This window comes from Oryx dammah, unplaced genomic scaffold, assembly GCF_014754425.2.
Source record: "Oryx dammah isolate SB20612 unplaced genomic scaffold, SCBI_Odam_1.1 HiC_scaffold_3, whole genome shotgun sequence".
Lineage (NCBI taxonomy): Eukaryota > Metazoa > Chordata > Mammalia > Artiodactyla > Bovidae > Oryx > Oryx dammah.
The window spans coordinates 66,777,387-66,801,906 of NW_024070187.1; the positions used below are offsets into that span (position 1 = coordinate 66,777,387).

At 37.1% G+C, this 24,520-nt stretch overlaps 1 protein-coding gene across 6 annotated transcripts in view; it reads right to left on the reverse strand.

Moving 5' to 3' along the window:
• The window catches only part of FRYL (FRY like transcription coactivator), a 263,407-nt gene that overhangs the window by 218,741 nt on the left and 20,146 nt on the right, over positions 1-24,520 (reverse strand). For all 6 annotated transcript variants that reach the window (XM_040238172.1, XM_040238170.1, XM_040238168.1 and 3 more), the window contains exon 2: positions 2,674-2,849. The gene's annotated coding sequence lies outside the window, so the exon portion shown is untranslated. The remainder of the gene's footprint in view (positions 1-2,673; positions 2,850-24,520) is intronic.

A 24,520-nucleotide genomic window follows, 5' to 3' on the forward strand; every position in this document is an offset into this window, starting at 1 on the left:
ATGAGGTCCAGCCAATAAATACATAAATAAAATATGTGAGAATTACAATTAACATTAACTGGATATTTGGCTATATTGGAATTGCTTTTTTAAAGTTAATAATGGTATAACGGTATCAATGGTAAAAATACAAATAAATTTTATGATGCCTAGGATTTTCTTTAAAACAGTATAGGAATGGGAGGGAAGTTGGTGAGAGACAGACAATTTGGCTATGATATGATAATTACTGAACCTGAGTAATGAATACAAGGGGATTCATTACACTAGTCTGTTAACTTTTATATGTCTTAAATTTTCTATAATAAAAATTATAATAAGATATAATACTTCCTCTTTAGGCACTGAAAAATTCTTAAGTAAAAAAGAACAGGTCAAGAAGTATGCTAGGTTACCCCCAAAAGGCAACTTGACTGTGACAAGGTGTGGGGTCTTCTAAAGAAGGGTAAAAAGCCAAGCTTGGAAAGAACTAGTTTAGAGATAAAGTAAATGACTGCCTACTAGATCCAAACTTAGTTATGTGACCTTTTCCAACTGCATGAGGCAGCTAGAACTAGGAAATATATATTTGGCAAATTAACTTAAGTTTGTGGTTTGGACAGGGTCTCCGGAATGTTAAAAAGGCAACAGAACATAAGATGCTGCTGTGAATACGATCACGAGGATTGGGTTTTAATTAGAAAAGCAAGAAAATGCCAAGAAACAAGTCATAATAAAGAAAAAGAACAGATAGAGTGTTATGATCATGAGAGGAGACTCCAAGGCCTCAGAAGTGCAACTAAGTGATGCTGTGATCTAAAGCAAGAAGTGACAGGCTATGAGACCTTGGGACTCCAGTCCTGGTGAGCTAGTAATACTGGTTTCTGCCAAGCTCACCCTTCTCCCAAGCTCATTTTTAGAAGGAATCTGTATTTTTTAAAAGGGTCCCAAGATCAGAATCACTGGTATAAGATGCAGTGATCCTGGAAAATACGAAGGTGAAAACGATGGATACTAAACAGGTCAAGGAAACATGATGAGAGTCACTAATAAGATACAAGAGACAGAAAAGGAACAAATGAGTTAAGTGAAGAATTCTAATAGTCAGGACGACAGAAGGATAAGAATGTGAAGAAAAAAAATAAAAGAAAGCTATCACAATCCAAAGACAATAACTAATTGACAGTGGGACCTTATTCTAACCCCACTATTCAAAGAAAGTAGTCTAAAAATATCTCTATCAGATAGGTTGGGAAAGAAAAGGTATCCTAAAAAAACAAATATCTATCAACTTGTTCATTATAGACATAAAGTGTTGTGTATATGAAAGCACCAAAAAAAACCTTATAAAATTATTTAGTTAATCCACTCATTTCATAGATGAGGAAACCAAGGGCTACGAAGACTAATTAACTTGCACTTAAGAACACTATGCAAATAATTATCAGAATTAGAGCTAAAGAGTACCTCATTCTTCATTCGACCTCCTCGTCTAACTACATGGTTTCTATTTGGAAACTTACCTCTTTACAGTGCTGTCATCATATATATTTTATTTATAAATAAAAATTTGGTAACTCTTGTTGACTGACACTCAAAATGAGTCTTCAATATTTTACATCAATAATTTTAATGGTTTCCCATGTCAGCAACTTGTTTTGCTCAATTTTACTCCTCTGCACCCCACCCCAAAACGTGTGTTTTAAATAAATCTCAGAGATGTTCAAGAAACATATTGGCTAACTAGCACCTATGCTTGCAAAAAAAAGGTTAAAAATACAAAAAGGGACACACAGTGCCATGCTATAAAAAGAAGAGCTGGCATTACATACTTCTCTTATCAATTCCATAAATGTGCACATAATTTACAGTTGTTAGGAAGAGGATGTCCACCAGTGGACTCAAAATACCTAAGTAGGTAGGAAAAGATAGAAATAGGAAGAACTACCTCAGCCTTATAATAAGAGAATATAGAGTACAGACGTAAAGTTGGAATCCATGGCTCTAGCAAAATGAAAACAGAACCAATAACAAATCATAAAATACTAACACAATTCACTTACCATGCAAGTTCTAGTTTGGGAGTGAGATTACTCTTTTATTTTCACAGCTTTTTTACTTCTAACATTTTTATCATTCCATAAAATAATTTTCTTCCCAAATAAAACTAGTTTTAGTAAACCTAGTTTTGCAAGCTCACTTATTGTAATAAACACTAAAAATGGTAATCACCTATAGCAGTAAATATAAATTTAGATCATTATTTAAAAAACACTTGTAGTAAAAATCTCTAATTATGAAATAAATATAAACTATGATCTTATGACATCAGTAAGTACCACTTGTACCTCATTCAAAATGAAAATGAAATTATAAAATATCAATAGATAATACAGAGCATATAAAAGTGCACAAAAAGGTGTTTACATATTTTTGTATTCTTCATAAATATTGCATATTATACTATACCCAGATTATAATATGGAAAAATATTCTGAAGTCTCCAAAAATTAGGTATTATTGTTATTCTTAGATATGATTTTGAAAATTACCACACATACACAAAAGAATAGGTGCTTACCCATGTGTAAAAAGAGAATATGGCACAAAAAAGGGGAAGGTAATTCAAATGAAAGCTGTTTTATAAATCCCTATTATTCCTTTTTAAAAGCACAATACATACATACCACTTACCACTTAGAAAGGGTTGCTGAGGCACAGAGTTTGTAGAAAAAACACCAAACATGGAAAGGATCCATCTAGAAGCTTTTTCAATCTGGAGCTTGTACTTTATAGGCACACAAGTGGGCACACTGGTGCAAAACAGTAGTGATTCACCATGTACAATGCAGAATGTGGAATGTTAAAGGCTAAGCGACAAAGAAAAAAAAGAGAGAGAGAAAAGAAACATGGTAGGTTATTAGTTACTAATAACAGCCACGTTTAAAACAATAGTTGTAACACTTGGCAGGTTTCATATAACATATATCATTATTGAACTTAGTTTTTAAAACTTGAGAATTTAGCCAAGAACTTACTTACTAAAAAATCTCAACTATATAGGGAAAGAATCTGTCTGGAGAGAAAAAACAAGGAGTATTTGTCATTTATAGGTTCTAAGTTAAATCTTTCATCACTGGTAACATTTTTTTCAAGTACATCGTGAATTTCCTCACCATCTATGCAAAATTACCTGTTTCTTGATGATACAAGGGTCATCATCATAACAGTCCTTCCACAGTACTTGAGTATACATACATTTGGGGGCAATGACCCTACAGACCTTTTCAAAAGGTACCCTAAGGCACTCCAAGAAATAAGCATTCTCTATTGCTAGTGGAAGTAACAACATCTACAATATCAAGAATGCACTTATTCTTTGACCCAACAATCCTCTTCCTGGTACATTTTCCTACAGATACAATTACACACTCACAAAATATAGTGTACAGCAAGATTATAGTGGGATAATCTATAAAAGTGAAACACTGAAAACAACCTAAGAGGATTGGTAAAATCATCTATGATGCATCCGCTATAACGAATATGATGTGAGTATTAAAATGATTAAGGAAGCACTCTGTATTTCCATAGAAACATCATCAGAGTATGTACATATATATTGTTATAGTCTGTGTTCTTAACAAGGGGAGGCAAAAAGAAAAGAAAAAATATCTATACTTTTTGGTTAAATTTTACTAACAAGTACTGTAAAGATCCATAAGAAACTGCTTAACAAAAGAGGCAGGGGGTGGGAGAGTCAAGGGGATTGGTTACCAATAAAGGATGGTAAAGAAACAGGGATAGAAGCTAAGATTTCAAAGTGTCACTCTGACTTCCAAAACGTGTAAATGTTCAAACAAAATAAAATTTAAAACAAGTTCCTCAAATAAGCTTCATTTTTACTCCTTCATCCCTTTTTTATGAAAACACAAGCTGTTAATGATCAGTATAACAAGGCTACTCTTCTGGAGTGTGTGTGTATGCTAAGTGCGTGCTAAGTCGCTTCAGTAGTGTCTGACTCTTGGCAACCCCATGGACTGTAGCTTGCCAGTATCCTCTGTCCATGGACCTCTCCATGCAAGAATACTAGAGTGGGTTGCCAGTTCCTTCTGCAGGGAATCTCACCAACCCAGGGGCTGAACCTGCACCTATCTCCTGTGGCTTGTGCACTGCAGGCAGCTTCTTTACCACTGAGCCACCAGGGAAGCCCTGGAATGGTGAATGGCAAATTATTTCCTTTTCTTTCAGAGAAACTCTTCTCTTTCCTACTGGGAGTAATTCCACATATATTCAGGGCCTACTATCTACCAGCAATACATGTATCAGTGAACAAACCCGAAAGATGCCTGCTCCAATGACCTTAAAATTCACTGTCACCCATTTACTCATTGCTAGTGAAGGGACACTAAGAAAGGAATAAGTATACATTTGCTAGAAGTGAAGTCGCTCAGTCATGTCCAAGTCTTTGTGACCCCATGGACTATAGCCTACAAGGTTCCACCATCCATGAGATTTTCCAGGCAAGAGTACTGGAGTGGGGTGCCACTTCCTTCTCCAGGAGATCTTCCTGACCCAGGGATTGAACCCGGGTCTCTCACATGGTAGGCATTGTAGGCAGACGCTTTTACCGTCTGAGCCACCAGGAAATGTAAATTTGACAACCATTCTGAAAAGTAAATTTTTCAATACGTAACAAGAATCTTTAATATGTTCATAGCCGTTGACCCAGTAACTGCGTTCCCACGAATGCAAAATGCAGAGAGAATTTTATATACAAATTTTTTAACACTATTTATAAAGAAAAAATTTTTACATTATTTTAAAAGAATTTTTACATTATTTATAAAGAAAAATTCTAAGGAATATAAATGCCTGAAATAGAGAAAATAGTTGGCTAAATTATGGTTTACTCAGCAGATGGAACATTATGCTACAGTTAACCTAGAAGTAATTTCTAGTTAAACATGTTAGATTAACTGCAAATATTTATCCCTACTCCATGTCTGGCTCCTCTGTAATAACTGTAAAATTTTAAAAAGTAATAAGAAATAAGAACACAAAAGCCAGAGAGAACAGAATAGACATTCTTTGATCGGATAAAATTAAAATACAATTTCAAAAACAAGGGGGGCAGAATGATATTAAACAATTAAAAAAAAGAGCAGGACTCAAAATTATATATAATTTTATCCATTTTTTAAAAATTACATTGAAACAGAGATAAATAACTTAATACTATTTCTAAATAGTGATTTAAAATAAATGATGTTTTTATCTTTCATGCTTTTCTGTATTTTCCAAAATATCTTCAAAGGGCATTTATAGTTAGAAAAATATAATCATTTTAAAACATATATATAACAACTAAGAAGGCCATAATCAAAACAAAGATAATAAGTGTTGGTAAGTGTATGGCTAGAACCCTCCTCACACACTGCTGGTAGGAATATAAAATAGTACAGCCACTTTGGAAAACAGTTTGGCAGTTCCTCAAAAATAAAAATAAAATATGTGTTAACCATTCCACTCCCAGGTATACAGCAAGAGAAATTAAAACATAAATCCATGCAAAAATATGTGTACAAATGTTCACAATAGCATTATCTGTGATAACCCTATACTACAGAAACTGTCATAATAGCATTATTTGTATTACAGTCAAAAGGCAGAAACAATACAAATGTCATCAACTGATGAATGGATAAATAAAATGTGGTGTATCCATCCAGTGGAGTGTGCCATAAAAAATACTGGTACATGCTACAACATAGATGAATCTGAAATAATTAGGCTAAGTGAAAGAAGCAAGTCACAAAAGGTTACACATTACATTATTCCATTTATATGAACAGACAAATCTATCAATATATAGAGAAAAGACAGATTTGTGGTTGACTCTGGACAGTGAGGAGATGGGGAGGTAATGAATACAGGATTTCTTTTAGGGGATGATGAATATATTCTAAAATCAATTGTGGTTGTGGCTGCACAATTCTGTCAATACACAAAAACCTCAAATTGTACTCTATTAACTGGTGACTTGCATGGTATGTGAATTATATCTCAATAAAGCTATTATATTAAAAAATATATATACAGTCTATCACTTCACCACTCAACAATATTTCACATATTATTCCTTATCAACTTGCAACACTATATAACAGGAAAAGCATTAGATTCAAGATAAAACCAGATTCTCATGAGTCCTAAAACCACTGATAAACCATAACTCCCAAGTTTCCATTTCCTTTTGTAGGGAATGAGGAGTCCTCTTTGGTACAGCACCTCATTTTTCTCCCAACGACTGAAGTGCATGCCTACCAAGAGTAAGTTATCTTGTATTTGTCCAAAATTCACCTTTGCTAATTGTATTTACTATAGTTATATATCTTAGTTAAATATGATATCAAAAATATGAGTGCAAAAAGAAAATGCTTTGTCTCTGAAACTTAAGCTGAACAGTTTGAAAAAGGCAAGTCACTTTTAAAATATCCTAAAGAGAAGGCCTCAGCTCTACATCAAAAGACTGAGCATTTATACACTTGACTATAAAACATTTAAGGCACATATCTTCCCTATGATTCTTCATCCCTATGTAACATGATCCCAACTACTAGTAGATTATACAATCAATATTGTATAAAAGAGACTCTACTGCATGTAATTTATTTGTATAAAAGACTAACAGAAGTACATTATTATTACTAGTATTCTATCTCACACTCTAAAGACTGATGTTTGGCCCTCCTGAGTTGTCTCTTAGAAAGGCTGAAACTTTTCTATCCTTCAAGTCTCAGGACCACCACAGTCCTATACTCTCTACAGATAACTTCATCTCTCAAACTGAAAGAAGATGCCTAATATAAACTTATCAAATTCAGTTCAAGGCTACTAAAGTCCCTCTTCCTGGGCTCTTGGGCCCTCCGAACCCTCCCTTTTTGAAGCCAAACCTATATCTGACCTGTATATTCAGATGACCATTAAGGGGAAAAAAAAATCTTACATTCATGCATCACAGACTTCTCTGTATTTCCTCTTACTACAGTTTGGGCCTCTACTTCTTCAAGTCTCAACTCATCAAGTCAGCCATTTACCCTCTGACCCCAACCACTGCAATACTAAAATACCCTTCTGTCAAAAGGACTCCACAAGGCTTCTCACCTCCCCTCTCTCACTATTCTGATGCACCTCAGATACTGCTCCCGTGTGTATCTTTCAAATTGTATGACTCTGATCACAAAGCTCCCTGACTCGGTAATTCAGTGGTACTCCCAATGCTTACAGAATAAAGTCCAGAAATCCCTTAGCCTCACAGTCGAGGTCCTAGTGGAAGAGAACAAACTGCTAGCTCATCTCCCTAATGTTCTCTAGAACTCTGCTCTGTGCAAACACACGCCATTCCTTCCTATGCCCAGATCTTCCTTCCATCTAGAATGCCCTCCCTTTGCTTCTATGCATTAAATTCCTCTAAAGTCATTTTTAAAGAAAATCACTTTTTAAATCACAGGCTTGGGTTTCTCAACCATAAGAGCTTCAAAGACTTTTTATAAGGATTATAAATGTTAGAAGTATTATAAGTGTTACTACGTGTAAATTTAGAAAAACAGCCAACATATAGCACAAAATCTTGTTACTGTTATCCATTCAACATAATGAGGGCTCAATACATATTTTTTAATTGACATGTAAAACAAAGAAGTCTTATCCAACCATACTATAAGCTTTGCTCTCAAAGCAACAGTTTAAGATCTGATACCTCTGGAAGTTAAGATGATGGAAATTTCTGATAATCGAAACTTTCCAGTTTCTAGGAATCTCACACAGATTTATGATGTACAAACAGCAACCCACTATTTCATGATTTAGTCAAGAACAACTTGATTTATAATCACTTCACCATATATATAAGTCATGTTGCTGTACACCTTAATCACTGTTCATGTCAATTATACCTAAATAAAATGGAAAGAAAAAAATTTAACTAATAAAATTTAACATTTAACCAAAAATGGGCAGTGAGGGCAAGCCTTATCAACATAAAGTAGTTTCATCATTTACTTTTTAAAAAAGTAAGGTACATATAATATATAATTTACCATCTTAACCACTTTAAGCATACAGCTCTATGGTACCAAGTACATTCACACTGTTGTACAAAGACCACCACCATCCGTCTCCAGAAATCTTTTTATCTTTCAAAACTGAAACTCTGTATCTACTAGACAATAACTCCTCTTCCGCTCCCTCCTCCCAGGCCCTGGCAACAAGCATTCTACTCTGTTTCTAATACTACTACTCTGTTTTGACTACTCTGCTGCTGCTGCTGCTGCTAAGTCGCTTCAGTTGTGTCCGACTCTGTGTGACCCCATAGACAGCAGCCCACCAGGCTCCCCTGTCCCTGGGATTCTCCAGGCAAGAACACTGGAGTGGGTTGCCGTTTCCTTCTCCAATGCAGGAAAGTGACTACTCTAGGTATCTTATTTAAGTGGAATCATACAGTATTTGTCCTTTTGTCACTGGCTTATTTCACTAAACATGAGGTCTCTTTGAGGTTCATTTGTGTTATCATTTACTTTTTCAACAAGAACTTCAAAACCACATAAAGGACATGGTTTAAACAAATATTCTAGTTTAAACTCATAGTTTTACCATACTCTGTATTATACGGCACTAGACTGCAGATTTGGCTGACTCAAATTATAGAAAGAAAGGGAGTAGAATAATATGTACTCAACAATCTGGTATGATACCAGGTATCAAACTAGGTGCATGTTACACACAATGAAATCCATGCAACTCTAAACAGAAAGGTTATTATTATTCTCAGTTGGTAGGTAAATGACAAAAAGGTGATTCAGAGGACCTCCCATGTCACTGCCCTATTTCCATTTTGTTTTATCATTGCATTTATCACTATCTGACATACAAACATACATTTATTTCCTTATGTGCAACTTATACATAGGCAAAAAATAAGTTAAGAATCACATTTATGCAACAAAGTTATATCTATAATACAACGCTGCTTAGAATCAGAACATTTTATAATCTCTAGGTTTTCTGAGATGCTTGTCCATAGGTACATTTCTTAGATACTCAGAAGTTGGGAGACTTTATTATTGCCAAAGATATAGGGGTTTTGTTTGTTTTTTTTTGAATAGGTATGGGACGTGGGGGTTATTGGAGGACAGAAGTAGGGAACAAAATTCCAAGTAAAAAATCCAAGGGTCCAAGAAGGCTGGTCTCCAGTAAGCCCAGATCTGCTATCATAACATCCTCATCTTCTATAAATTTTGTTTTTTTTTAAATCAAACTTCACCCGAGGACTTTTTTTTTATGAAGCAAGAATTTACAATAGGAGGAGAGACACTAGGTTGTGATGGATGGTCTAGTTACCCTTGAATATATCGTCACTATAATATTAACCATATTTACATTACATTATAGATTTCCTTTTTGTTTCAGAGTGAAAAATATTCCCACCACCCTGTACTGCTACATTTTCTCCCTTAAAATTGGTTAAAATTTTTCATTACATTTCAAGAAATTAAGAACTAGACACCTAACTTCTAAATGTCATAAACTGTATTTTTTCATAATCTAAATGAAAATATCTTCACAATAAGAAGAATTTTAAATGTTCTTTAGAGAAATAAAAAAATGTTAAGGGCTCCCACTAAATAAATTCCCACTTGCAACAAAAGTCTACATTTCCCATTAGTTTACTGTTTTCAAAAAATAAATTTCTTTTCATCATAGTTTGAAAAATGCTACTTACAAAAGAAGTACTGTATTCACAAAATAATTTTATCTTCACTGATATAACAAGAAGTCAGTGGTTTCCTTTTTGTGGTAAACAATGGGCCTTGGCAAACATGTTCTCTGGTAAATGTCTTTCACATATTTTTAAATACACAATTGGTTCCACTTCCTAATAATCACCATTTACCAGAAATGCAAAAGATAGAAATCTATCAAGATACACAATAAGACTAAGCAAGCCAAAAAAGAGGAAAGCAAAAGAAAAGTACAAAGGTTCCCTGAAGAGGGTGAGTTGAGAAAACTTCTAATCCAACCCCAACCAGCTGTGGATTGCTTTTTTAAATGGAGAATATCAACGTAAGGTGACAAAAATCTCACATCTTTTCTCTCCATTCCTTAGGGATCATGCCCATCAGTATCAAACATACCATAAGGATCACTCACCTTAAAGAGAAGAAAAGGGGGCAGCCCTCCTGGACCACAAAACTTTCCCTGTCAGTATGGCCCTGTTAATCTGCTCCCATTTATTAACATCTTCCAGACAACACTCTCTCGTCAGCATTTCAGCATCTCACAATTCCATTCCCTCCCCTCTTCTCTGCCCAGGGCTGTTGCAGTGTCACTGATGACCTCTACCCCTCATGAAATCCAAAGGTCAACAATCAGGACTCATCATGGCTGACTCGCCAGCAGCATTTCTCTCCCTCATTGTTGAAAACCTTCTTCACTTGGATGGCAAGATGCCACACTTCCTGGTTCTCTCCTTTTCCTCGGGAGTTGCTCCTCCTCTGCCTGTTTCCTAACTCAAAATGTTAGAGAGCCCAGGGCCACTCTATCCCCTTTTCTCCACTGCCATTTACCTCTAGATCTTATCCAGGCTAAAGGCCTTAAATTCAAACCTGGAACTTGTCAGCATATAGATAGTATCTCTAGCCCAGATCTCTCTCTATTGAGCACTAACCTTGCAAATTCAAAGACCTGTCTGTTCATCTAACCGGGTATCAAATACAACTCTTAACACAGTATCCTAAACCTTTGCCTACTCCCTGCTCTGCACCTCAGTAAACAACGCCACCATTCTTCTAGCTGCTCAGCCCAGAAATCTGGCAGTCACTTTTATTATTTTCTTTACCTCACACCCTCACATCTAATCCATCAACAAGTTGTGTCAACACTACTTTCAAAAGGCTGGATGTTTTAAATCTGACCACTTCTTTCCCACCCACTGCAACCACCTAGTCGCAGCCATCATCATTTCTGGCCCAAACAATTAAAGGAGCCTCTTAACTGGTACCCATAAATCTGCTCACCCCTTAATTCTCCACATAGTCACTAGAGTGATTTTTTTTTTTTTTTTTTTTGCCACATCACACCATAGAGCTTGCAGGATCTCAGTTCCCCAACCAGGGAATGAGCCTGAACCAAGCAGTGAAAGCATCTAATCCTAACCACTAGACCACCAAGGAGCTCCCAAAGTGATCTTTTTAGACTATAAATTTATTCACTCCACTTGTGCTCAAAAATTCTCCACTTGTTTTCCATCAAATGTAGAAAATATCTGTGGTCCCCCTAAAGTTTCCTTTCCTCTATGCTAGCTACACCAGCTCTCCTGCCATTCCTCAAGTTCAAGAAGCTTACTCCCACATCAGGGCCTGTGTACTTGCTAATCCCTCTGCTGGGAAAGTGCCTTCCTTTGAGTATGCCTTGTTCTTGCCCATCTTCAGAAGACTGCAAATGCCACCTCCTGCAAAGAGGCCATCCCCATCACCCTATCTGAAATAACCCACACCTGTGCATGTGGGCTTAGTTACTCAATTGTGTCTGACTCTTTGAGACTCTTTGCACTGAAGCCCGTCAGGCTCCTCTGTCCATGGGATTTCCCAGGTAAGAATACTGGAGCAGGTTGTCATTTCCCCCTCCAAGGGATTTTCCCAACCCAAGGACTGAACCTGAGTCTCCTGTGTCTGCTGTACTGCAGGTGGGTTCTTGACCTGCTGAACCACTGGGGAAGCCCAACCAACACTCATCACACTCTGCTGCTGCTGCTAAGTCGCTTCAGTCATGTCTGACTCTGTGCGACCCCACAGACGGCAGCCCACCAGGCTCCCCAGTCCCTGGGATTCTCCAGGCAAGAACACTGGAGTGGGTTGCCATTTCCTTCTCCAGTGCATGAAAGTGAAAAGTGAAAGTGAAGTCACTCAGTCATGTCTGACTCTTAGTGACCCCATGGACTGCAGCCCACCAGGCTCCTCCGTCCATGGGATTTTCCAGGCAAGAGTACTGGAATGGGGTGCCATCGCCTTCTCCCATCACACTCTAAACAGACTTAATTTCTCATCATAGAGCCTATCATCTAATATCTGTTTAATGTTTGCGTACCCGACTAAAAAAGGAAGTTTCAGGAGGGCAGAAGCTATCATTTGTAACCCCCAGTATCATCATCTCCTAGCTCACAGGTATACAATAAAAATTTATTAAATAAATGATGGCAAATATATGACATGCACTAACAAAAACAAAACAAGAACCAATATATAGACTTTCAAACATTTTATTGAACAAACAATATTAACCACTTTATAAGGTTCTCTTTTACAACCTTTAGAGGAGATAAGGGAAGCAGAGAATGAGAGAACAGAAGTGAACTTTCTTGTCTTCAGCACATAAATCCAATATATTTGCATACCCTACCTTATATACATTTTCAGATGGAACCTAATGTCTCCAGAAAATAACAAGTTTTAAACTATTTCTTTTCTTCTTGTTAAATACCTGAATCAACCTGCATCCAAACAGTCAGTTTAAAAGGAGGAACAAAACTTAGAGGATAACCTAGGAATACATATTTGACTAGACCCCTGTTCCACTAATCTCTAAGATAATTTAGTCAACATAAAAAGGAAAACTTCAGCAAGAGACTGGAAATTAAAAAGGAGTATTGCCCCCACCCCTGAAATTCTGAGCTTCCACAAAGATATTTTAAAGTAAGAAAAATGGGAATGGAGAAGCAATGTGTCATTGATGGGCTGTATCCTCAGAGCTAGCTTACAAGTCTGCTTCACTGAGGTACACACCAGAGGCCAATGCTCAGTCTGTCCCGCCGTCAAATTCACGGGGCTAGATACTAACTGCAACCTTCAACAGACTCTGACTATCCTTTAAGAGAAGAAGACAGAATAAAATCTCATGCCAGGCTGTGAGCCTATACTATTTATCAACACAGAATAGGGTGTACACAGAAAAATCACCAGTCTGAAGAAGAGAATTGGCAGATACAGAACTGATCAAAATGTTCTGACAAAGATAATGATCTTGGCAGAATTCTAAACAAAGAGGTAAGAAGTGAAGCCATTTGATTTTCTAAGATATTCACTGTTTTAGGGGCATGGAGTGGGAGTCAAGCAGACATTCCACAAAGGTATATCTACAATCAGGGTTAGGGACTTGAGGAGACTCCTCTCAAAAAACAAAAAAACATTCCATAAGAATAACAAAGATACAAGGGATATTAACAATACCCACTTCCCCTTTCCTTCTAGGCTTTCCTTCTCCCTCTTGAAGTCAGGCATAGTCATGTGATTTATGTTGACCAATGAAATGTGAGTAGAATTGATAAATAAACTCCCAATGGAAGTATTTAACTGTTGACACTAGGTTCCAAACCTCTCTTTCCCATTGTCTCTGTAATTATAGAGGCAGCTACTGTGGTGTTGGAGAAGACTCTTGAGAATCCCTTGGACTGCAAGGAGATCCAACCAGTCCATTCTAAAGGAGATCAGTCCTGGGTGTTCTTTGGAAGGAATGATGCTAAAGCTGAAACTCCAGTACTTTGGCCACCTCATGCAAAGAGCTGACTCATTGGAAAAGACTCTGATGCTGGGAGGGATTGGGGGCAGGAGAAAAAGGGGACGACAGAGGATGAGATGGCTGAATGGCATTACTGACTCGATGGACATGAGTTTGAGTGAACTCTGGGAGTTGGTGATGGACAGGGAGGCCTGGTGTGCTGCAGTCCATGGGGTCGCAAAGAGTCGGACACGACTGAGCGACTGAACTGAACTGAACTGATATGAAAGTACAATGCCAAACCTGTAGAGAGAAGATACTTGCCCAAAATGCATGGACTTGAATGAGAAATTCTTGCATTTTTGGCACAAATAATTTGAGGATTGTTTTCACTGCAGCATAGGCTAACTTAACTTGATTATTTTAAAATTCTAATAAAATTAATTAAAATTCAGTGAATCCAGAAAATCAGACAAGGGAAAATATTTCAGAGACAGAAAAACACACACACATGACAGCATAATAAGAAAGAGTGTATAACCATCCATAGAAATAGAGGATTTTAGTAAAATATCTCTCCAAAATAATTTCATCTTAACTTAAAAAATTTTAAGAATAGTAGGCTATCTCTGAAAGGATGCACAAGAAACTGATAATACTGGCTGCATCCAGGAAAGGAAACTAAAGTAATAGAAAAAGTAAGGAGAGACTTCCAGTTTTCATTCTGGCATGAAAGATACCACTCTATCTTTTTAAAAAAGTAAAAAGATTAACAAACTGAAAAAGCAACAACTCTTCTTAGATTCATAACCACTAGTCCCAAACCTGGATGTAGGCAGATGCAGAGAATCACAACTTTTGAGAACAAAATCCATGAGCAGACGCTTCCACGGGAGCCAACGCCAGGGTAAGAAAGCCTGAACTGTAACTGACATATTGAGAGGCTCAGCATGGACAACTATGAGCGTTAAAAACTCCAAGGGGACCAGTACTGGGGGAACCCCATGCTTGTGTGAGTTTATCTCCAAGAGCCCCGCCTGATTCTGTGTTTGTGTGCTCAGTCCTGTCTGACTCTTTGTGACCCCATGGGCTGTAGCCCTCCAGACTCCTCTGTCCATGGGATTTCCCCCAGGCAAGAATACTGAATAGGTTGCCATTTCCTCCTCCAGGGGATCTTCCCAATCCAGGGATCAAACCCCAGTCTCTTGTGCCTCCTGCCTTGGCAGGCAGATTCTTTACCATTGAGTCACCTGGAAAGCCCCCTGGTTCTAACAGTGAATATCAAAGAAAAATCTCCTCAGGTTTCTGGCAGGGGGAAGGGGAAAATATTTTGAAATACTCCAAAGTATTCTGTTCTCCTTGACAAAGTTTGCCCTCAGGAGAAACTAAGAAACTATTACTGCTACTGCTAAGTCACTTCAGTCGTGTCCGACTCTGTGCGACCCCATAGATGGCAGCCCATCAGGCTCCCCCATTCCTGGGATTCTCCAGGCAAGAACACTGGAGTGGGTTGCCATTTCCTTCTCCAATGCATTAAAATGAAAAGTGAAAGTGAAGTCGCTCAGTCACGTCTGACTCTTAGCGACCCCATGGACTGCAGCCTACCAGGCTCCTCCGCCCATGGGATTTTCCAGGCAAGAGTACTGGAGTGGGGTGCCATTGCCTTCTCCTAGAACCTAACTGACCTAGGAGAAGGGAAATACCCAACTCCAGTTCCCTCTGGCCATCCTGCACCACCACCTAAGGTGGGAGAAAAAACTGAAAAGCACTTGTGAAGTTCACAGTCTGGAGGAATAGGTTGACTAAATGGCTGCAATCTAATCATGGGGTCTTGACACACCTCCCCTCCTTCCACATCTCAACACCATATTACTGAAGAAGGCCTATTTAAGTCAGTCTCTTTTACTTTAAGTAAAAGCTCTTAAGTACTTTTGAGAACAAAACTCATGAACAGACACTTCCATGGGAGCCAATGCCAGGGTAAGAAAACCTGAACTGTAATTGACAAATTGAGAAGCTCTGCGTGGACAACTATGAGCGTTAAAAACTCCAAGGGGACCAGTACTAGGGGGAACCCCATACTTGTGTGAGTTTATCTCCAAGAGCCCCACCTGATTCTGTGTTTGTGTGCTCAGTACTGTAAGCCCGTGCCCAACTACCAAGAAAATATTACAAGGCATACTAAAAGGAAAATAAAATGAAAAGACAAAGTAAGCATCATAACCAAATTCATATACGGCAGGATGTTGCGGTTTCCAGACTGGGAATTCAAAACAACTAATTAATATGCTAATAGCTCTAGTGGATAAAGTAGAAAGCAGGCAAGAAAAGGTGCACAATATAAGTAGAGAGATGGAAATTCTAAGAATCAACAAGAAACATTAGTGATCAAAAACATTGTAACTGAAATTGTGATGGAAATAAAGAGAACCACTGATGGACTAAGGAAAAACTTATGTGAGCTTGAGGATATATCACAGAAACCTGCAAAGAAATAGAATACTGAAAAGCAAAGGAAAAAAAACACTGAATAAAACAAAACAACATTCAAGAACTGTGCGACAACTACAAAGTATCTAACATACATATAAGAACAGGAAAAGAAAGAGAGAAAGAAAAAGAAGAAATATTTGAAACAATAATGACTGAGAATCTCCCCAAATTAATATCAGATACCAAAACCACAGGTCCAGGAAGGTCAGAAAACACCAAGCAGAAAAATACAAAAGGAAAAAAAAAACCCAAACCTACCACACCCAGGATATATCATGTTCAAAATCAAAGATAAATTTTGAAAATCCTGAAAGAAGCCAGAGGAAAAAGTAAACATTACCTTCAGAGGAACAAAGAATTAAAACCACCTCCTTTTGAGAAATCATGCAAGCAAGAAGAGAGTGGAATGATAGATTTCAAATGTTGCAGAAAAACAAACAGACCTAGAATTCTGTACCCTCCAAGTCACCCTTCAAAAGAGAAAGAGAATAAAGACTTTCTCAAACAGAAGTTGAGAAAATCTGTTGCCTTCCAAAAAATATTAAAAGTTCCTTAGAGGGAAGGAAAATGATATAGGTCATAAACTCAGAGCTACACTAAAAAAGGAAGAATATCAAAGAAAGAAGAAGAATGTAAAATATAAACTTACTATTTTTAGTCGTAACTCATCTAATAGACAACAATTTGCTGAAAATAATAATAGCAACAATGGATTCAATTATGTATGCCTAGAAGTGACATGAAGGACAGCACTGATATAGGGAAGAAAGGGAAGAATTAGAATTATTTTACTATAAGTTATTCTCTCTACTCATGAAGTAGTATAGTGTTATTTGAAAGTAGATTTGGATTAGTTATAAATATATACTGGAAACTATAGAGAAATGACTAAAAACAGTTTTAAAAGAAGTATGGTTGATATGCTAACAAAGGTGAGAAAAGAGAATTAGATGAAACACTCAAAACCATAAAAGGCAGAAGAAGACTGAAAGGAAAAGAAAAGAAAAAAAGAACAAGGGCAATAAATGGAAAACAAATATGAAAGAAATTAATCCAATTGTATCAACAATCACTCTGAATATCAATGGTCTAAATGACTTGATCAAAAGACAGATTAAAGTGGACTGAAAACCAAGACCCAACTATATTATCTACCAGACACCCACTTTAAATATAAAGACACAGATTAAAAGTAAATGGATGGAGAAAGATATACCCTGCTAAAACTAGTAAAAGAGAGACTGTGTGTTAGTTGCTCAGTTGTGTCCAACTCTTTGTGACCTTCACTCTTTTGTACCTAACTCTTTAGGATTGTAGCTCGCCAGGCTCTTCTGTCCGTGGAATTCTCTAGGCAAGAATACTGGAGTGGGTAGCCATTCTCTTCTCCAGGGTATCTTCCCAACCGATGGATCAAACCTAGAGACAGATTCTTTACTGTCTGAGTCACCAGGGAAGCCCTAATAAAAGGCAGATTAGCTACTCTAATTCCATACAGAGCAGACCTAAAAGCAAAGAAAGTTATGAGGGATACAGACGGGACTGTGCATGCATGCGTACAGTCAGGACTCTTTGCGACCCCCTGACTGTAGTCTGCCAGGCCCTTCTGTCCATGGGATTATTCCAGCAAGAATACTGGAGTGGGCTGCTACTTCCTCTTCCAGGGCGATCTTCTCAATCCAGGGATTAAACCCACAGCTCCTGCTTTGGCAGGCAGACTCTTCACCACTGAGCCACCTGGGAAGCGCATATATGGGATTACAGAATGATAAAGGGGTCAGTTCTCCACAAAGACATAACAATCTTCAACGTGTATCTACCTGAAGCAAAAACTGATAGAACTGCAAGGAGAAATAGATGAACCCACTACTATAGCTGGAGACTTCAATACCCCTCTGTCAGAAATAAAAAGGCACAGCAGTCAGAAAAATCAATAAAGACATAGAACTCAACAACACTGTCAATCAACTGGTTATAACCAACCTCTGCAGACTACTTCAACAACTGCAGGATGCATATTCTTCTCAGGCTCACAGATAATATTCACCAACAAATTTAAAAAGAAATCACACAACATCTACTCTCAGACTGCAGTGAAATTAAGCTAGAAATCAATGACAAAGATAATAAGAAAAATCTCAAATCACATGGAGATAAAACAACACACTGCTAAATAACACAAGTCAAAGAAGAAATTTCAAAAAAAATTTTAATATTTTGACTAAATGAAAATGAAAATACAATCTGTGGAAAATAGCAAAAAAATCCATAGAAGGGAATTTATACTAATAACATTGAATGCATATATTAGAAAAAGAAATCTTAAAATCAATAAACTAAGTTTCCATTTCTAAAAAGTAGAAAGTGCCAAGAGAAGAAATATAATAATAAATTAGGGCAGAAATCAATGAAATTAAAAACAAAATTAGCAGAACAAAATTAATAAAACGACAAGCTGATTCTTTGAAAAAAAATTAGTAAAATTGACAAATCTCTAGCCAGGCTAACTAAGGAAAAAAACAAACAAACAAAAAAACCAGATACAAATTGCTAATAACAGAAATGAAAATGGGCATCACTACAGATCCTATGAACATGTGAAAAATGAATAAATACTATGAACAACTCTATGTCCACAAATCTGATAACCTAAAGGAAATGGAACAATTCTTTGAAAGACATAATCTGCAAAAATTCTCACAAGAAGAAATAGACAATTTGACTAGGCCTATTTTTATTAAAGAAATTGAGTCAATAATAACATTTCAACACAGAAAGTACCAGGCCCCTTAGAAAAATTAACTTAAAATGTATCATAGACCCAAATGTAAAATGTAAAACTATAAAATTCTTCATAGATAACATTAGTAGAAAACCTTAATGACCATGGGTATGGCAATAATGTTTTAGATGTGACACCAAAAGCACAATCAATGAAAGAAATGGTAAGGATATTGATAAGCTAGACATTATTAACATTAAAAACTTCTGCTCTGCAAAAGACACTATCAAGAGAATAAGAAAATAACCACTGACTGAGAGAAAATATTTGCCAAGCTGCTGGGGAAAAAAACAAAAACAAAGAACTCTTAAAATTCAATATAAAAATGACTCAATTTAAAAATGGGCCAAGAACCTTAACAGACATCTCACCAAAAAAGATATTCAGATAGCAAATAAGCATAGAAAAAGACATGTCACAGAATATTTCATCAGGGAAATGACAATTTAAACAATGAGATACCATTGCATGTCTATTAGAATGGCTACTTTCAAAATAATGATAATACCAAATGCTATAGAGGATGTGGAACAACAGGAATTCTGATATACTGTTGGTAAAATGTAAAATGGTACAGTCACTTTGGAAAAGTTTGACAGTTTCTTACAAAACTAAACATACTCTTACAACTCAGCAACTGTGCTCTTTGGTATTCACCCAAGTTGAAACCATGTCCATGCAAAACCTGCATATGGATGTTTACAACAGCTTTATTCATAATTGCCAATCAAGATTCCCTCTAGTAGGTGAATGGATAAACTCTGCTACATCCAAACAATGGAATATTATTCAGCACTAAAAAGAAATGAGCTATCAAGTCACAGGAGGACATGGAGGAATCTTAAATGCATAATGTTAAGTAAAGGAGGCCAATCTGCAAAAGCTACATACTGACATTCTGGAAAAGGCGAAACTATGGTGACAGTAGAAAGATCAGTGGTTGCCTGGGAGGGAGTCGGGGGATGAACAGGCAGAGCACAGAGGATTTTAGGGCAGGAAAAATATTCTGTATGATACTATAGTGGTGAATATATATTAGTACACATCTGTCTATACAGCACCAGAAGTTAGCTACAATGTAAACGATGGACTCTGGGTGATATTGATGTTCAATGGAGGTTCATCAAATTTAAGAAATACACCACCCTGATGGGGGATGTTGTTAACAGCAGAGGCTATGCATGAATAGAAGAAGGATTATATGGGAAATCTCTGTGCTTTCCTCTTCCTCTTAATTTGCTTGTGAACCTAAAACTGCTCTCTGAAAAGAAAGTCTTTATAAAAAATAAATTCTATTAAAATGGTTTTTAGTTTAAAAAATAAACCTTGCCTTTTGTGATCTGACTCTCATTTCAATTATTTCTACAAATCTTAAAAATCAGGTTTTCAGCTTTAGTTGCTATTAAAACAAAATTTGTTTAGAAATGTTTAAATAACACATGCATTGCTATATTAAAGGCAATGCCCCACAATTCTGACTTATAAGAAACCAGTCTCCCTATTAAAATTAACTTTTTGAAAAGAAAATTCAATGTTTTATCAAATATTTGGATCTTACAAAATAATTTTACACAAAAAGAAAAACGAGACATTTTCAGAAACTGGTTTTACATGATCTGTGATATAAATCAATTTACAATGCAATAAGTTGTATAAAAATTATAAAGTATGTGCTTATAGGCATTTTTCAAGTGAGATGTTCATATAGTTTTCATTAGATTCTCAAAGGGAACTATCACTTAGATAAGAGGGATGGTATGGTGAGGGAGGTGGGAAGGGGGTTCAGGATGGGGAACACATGTGCACCCATGGCAGATTCATGTCGATGTATGGCAAAACCAATACATTATTGTAAATTAGCCTCCAATTAAATAAATTTATATTTAAAAAATAAATAAAAATCTGAAAAAAAAAGATTAAAAATGGCAAGCTTTTAGGTAACAGTTAAATCAAGACATTCACCTACCATTTAACTATTTAACTGAGGCTTCTACACGGTTATCCGTGAAACCCTCTCTGACCTCCATCCTGTATCAGTTCCCCTTTCCAAGGATATAAAAAGAAAATAATTTGTCACCCAAGTATTGAGGGAAGCACTAGGGAACACCATAAGAGCTCATTATTAGATGAAAGAGCACAAAAGGAAGTCAATTAAATTACTCTAATAGTCATCATTTTTAAAAAAGATATATTCACATGTGGTAGATGGAATCCTGGAAATAACTGGGCTACATGTGTCAAGACATTAAAATGTCCGTATCTTCTAACTCAATAAAGGGAAATTTACCCCCAAAAAATAACATAAAATCAAGTAAAAAAAAAAAAATTTGCAGAAAGATGCTTAACTGCATATAGCTAAGAACACAGACCCCAGAGTGAGCTTGCTTGGATTCACTTATGAGCTATGCAACATGAAGCAAGTCTCTCAATCTCTGTTTCCACTCTTATTTTTAAAAGGATAATAAAACTACCTATTTCAAGAAGGTTTCATGAAGATTGAATGAATATATGTTAGATGCTCAGTGTACAATAAGCCCTTTGTGATCGTGTGTTACTTAAACCTGCTAAGTATCAACTATGTGTCAGGCACCGTCAGAGGCAGTTGAGACACATCAATGAACAAAAGAGAAGAATCCTGCCCTTCTTACGGCTTACTTGCTAACAAGAGGAGACAATAAACAATAGAAATAAGCAAATTATGAGGCATAAAAAGATGAGAAGCTATGGGAGAAAAAAAAAGGGGAAAGTAAAGAATTATAGAACAACAAGTGCCAGAGGTAGCACGGGTTACAATTTTTAAATAGTCAGAATACATCTCATTTAAAAAAAAAATTGAAGACTCAACCAGGTAGCTATCAGGAGTAAGCATGTTCAGTCACGGGAAGATCGGTCACAAAGGCCCTAAGATGAGAACATGCCTGGTACATCAGACCAAGAACAAGGATGATTAGAGCAGATGACTAAGGAAAAGAGTCAGAGGAAAACAGGATCAGAGAGGTCATGAGGAACCAACTCAGGCAGGAGATCCGAGATAACGGGGGACCATCTCAGGTAGGGCCCGTAGGCAACTTGCTCTGGGCAGCCACTGCAGGGTTTGCATAGAGGAACATGACTGTCATACATTTGAAAGGATCACTCTGGCTGAGAACAGACGACGGGGGAGAGGCACTGAGGCAGGAGAACTCTCAGTATGGGACTGCTTGTGACCGAAGTGTTCGCAAAACCCTTCCCTTTGAGCCTGAGAAATTGCTCTTGAATTCAGTTCATATTCTAGCTCTGTTCCCCCGGAAACCATACAGGCAGAATGCCAGCTGTGTTACTAGGCAACATTACTTACGGTAAAAATGACCATCGGTAAATTGTTTGGGATTGAGACAAACAATAAACAATAAATACTTGGTGAGTGGCTGTAATGCTGGCTTCCCTTGGTTCAGTGGCTCCTATAATTAGGCACGCACCTTGTAGGGATCCTGGAAGCTATGCTCATGGGTTGTTATATAAGATAATGGCTCTTGTGGAACATGGGGCTTCTAAGTAAAGTTAGTTACATACCATGTGAGTCTCATCACTCACACCAAAGCTTCCCTTGGAAGAGAGGAGAGGCACAAAGAACGGAGCTGGCTGTTCTCTCTGTGGACTGCTACAGGGACCCCTACCAGAGACTCTATGATTCTTCTCTGCTGGGAAGCTGTGCTTCCTGTCCCATATCTTCTTAAGCAAACCTGAAGTCCAATGTGGCCTATGGCAACCCATACATCTATCTAGCTGAACCCTAAGAAAATGCCACTACTCTGTGGTGATAACCCAGGCAAAAAATGGCAGTGACTTGGACCAGGATGGCAGTGGTGTCAACAGGAAAAAGTAGTGAGATTGCAAATCCAATTCGAAGGGGAAGTTTACAGGATCGACTACTGAATAGGATGCAGGCTGTGCATATTCTATGTGCATACAATAAAGTTATGGGTAAGGGCAAGATTTTTTGGCCTGAGCAACTGGAAAGATAAAGTGAAAAACTGGGGGAGAGAACTGGAAATCAGGAGTTCAATTTTAGACAAGTTAATTTTGAGTTGGGGTCATCATCCATCATCATGCTTTCTTCTCAATGACAAAATGGCCACATGTATCATGAGCTCACATGACCACATCCAAAAGAAGGGGTGTACCTTCATAAACGGAAGGAAACCAGACTCCTGAAGGACTTCTTTTATTTGTCACCATGCTTAAACCAATCACTGGCAAGGAGAATGATACTAACAATACTGACTGAGCAACATTTACCAGCGGTCTCCTTTGGGTTGGGGAGGAATCCATGAAGCCTGTGAACAAATACCTGAACAAAACTGGTCTTAAGAAAGAGAACAACTAGTAAGTGCAGTGTTTGTCAAAGGTATTGTCAAGGGCTTTAAATGGACCACCCACACTGATGTTAACATCACTCAGAATAAAAGATCAGAAATTTAATATAGGTATAAAATCAATGAATAGAAGAAATGACCTACTCTCAGTTTCATGAAAAAGACATCTAGACAAATTCTGTGAAATTTCATAACCAAAAAAAATTATTCTAAATGATTTGAGGAAAAAAACAAAAATAAGAATTTGACCTAAAATCAAATTCTCAGTTGTAGAAGACAGAGCAATGTCTTGAAAACTCCCAAAAGTAAGTAATTTTGACCTAGACTTTTACACCCAAAAGATCAGGCAGGTAAGAAGGCAGAATAAAGACATTTTCAGACATGTAAGAACATTACTTGAGGGTGTTCTTCAGCAAACAAGAATGGAAACCAATAAAGTGGATGTGAGAACACAAGAAACAGTGGAAATGATCCAAGAGTGAAATGAAAAAGAAATCCCAGAATGGCAGCTATGCAGCAGGACTAGACAATAATTCATCCTATTAAAACAGAAAATTAGTGAGCTCCATGAAAGGAAGAAACGGATGGATTCTCCTCAAAAGACAGAATAACTAAAAAGCGGGCTTAATGATAGGAATGCATGTGTTTCTTTTCTCAACAGAAAAAATAAAAGATATGCAACCAAAATTCCAACAGAATGCTGTCTATCTACAGCTTTTCCTCCCCTACTCCTTGCTAAATGAAACTAACATTTTCCTTTTTTTTTTCTTTCCTTAAGGTATCAGGTGAGAAACACAGAATTAGAGAAGGCAGGCAGGCCCTCCCCCAGATCTATGGGATAAATCACTACAGGTCTCAACTAGCCCTGGAAATCGCATTCTCCTTTGTCAGCAATTGGGTTGAGCAACTGAGATAAAAGAGCAACTCAGTTTAAGCCAATGAGACCTACAGGCAAGTCATCTAGGGAGCTTCCTTCAAGGAAAGCTTGAAAGACTTTCCTCCAAGGTAAAAAGAGATCTGATGGGTGGGAGGGAAGATTTTGCCTTAAAAAGCATTATTGGGCAACTGGTAAATTTGAACATGTTCCATATATTAGATAATAGTACTGGTTTGTGGTAGATATGGAAATTTACCACTCACATCCACAACTCACTACCAGGCATGGTGAGTGTGGTTAAGCTGTAGGCTTCATCAGAGTTTGCTTCAGCCTTCAAGAGAGGGTCTCACTATTCTCTGGAGGACTCCTAACCCATAAGTGGGAAAGACAAGTACAAGTACAGTTGTACAAGTTTTAAGTACAAGCCAAGCACCTTCTGCCTAGCATAAAACTCTCCTGATGGGCAGTCTTAACTCCAAATCA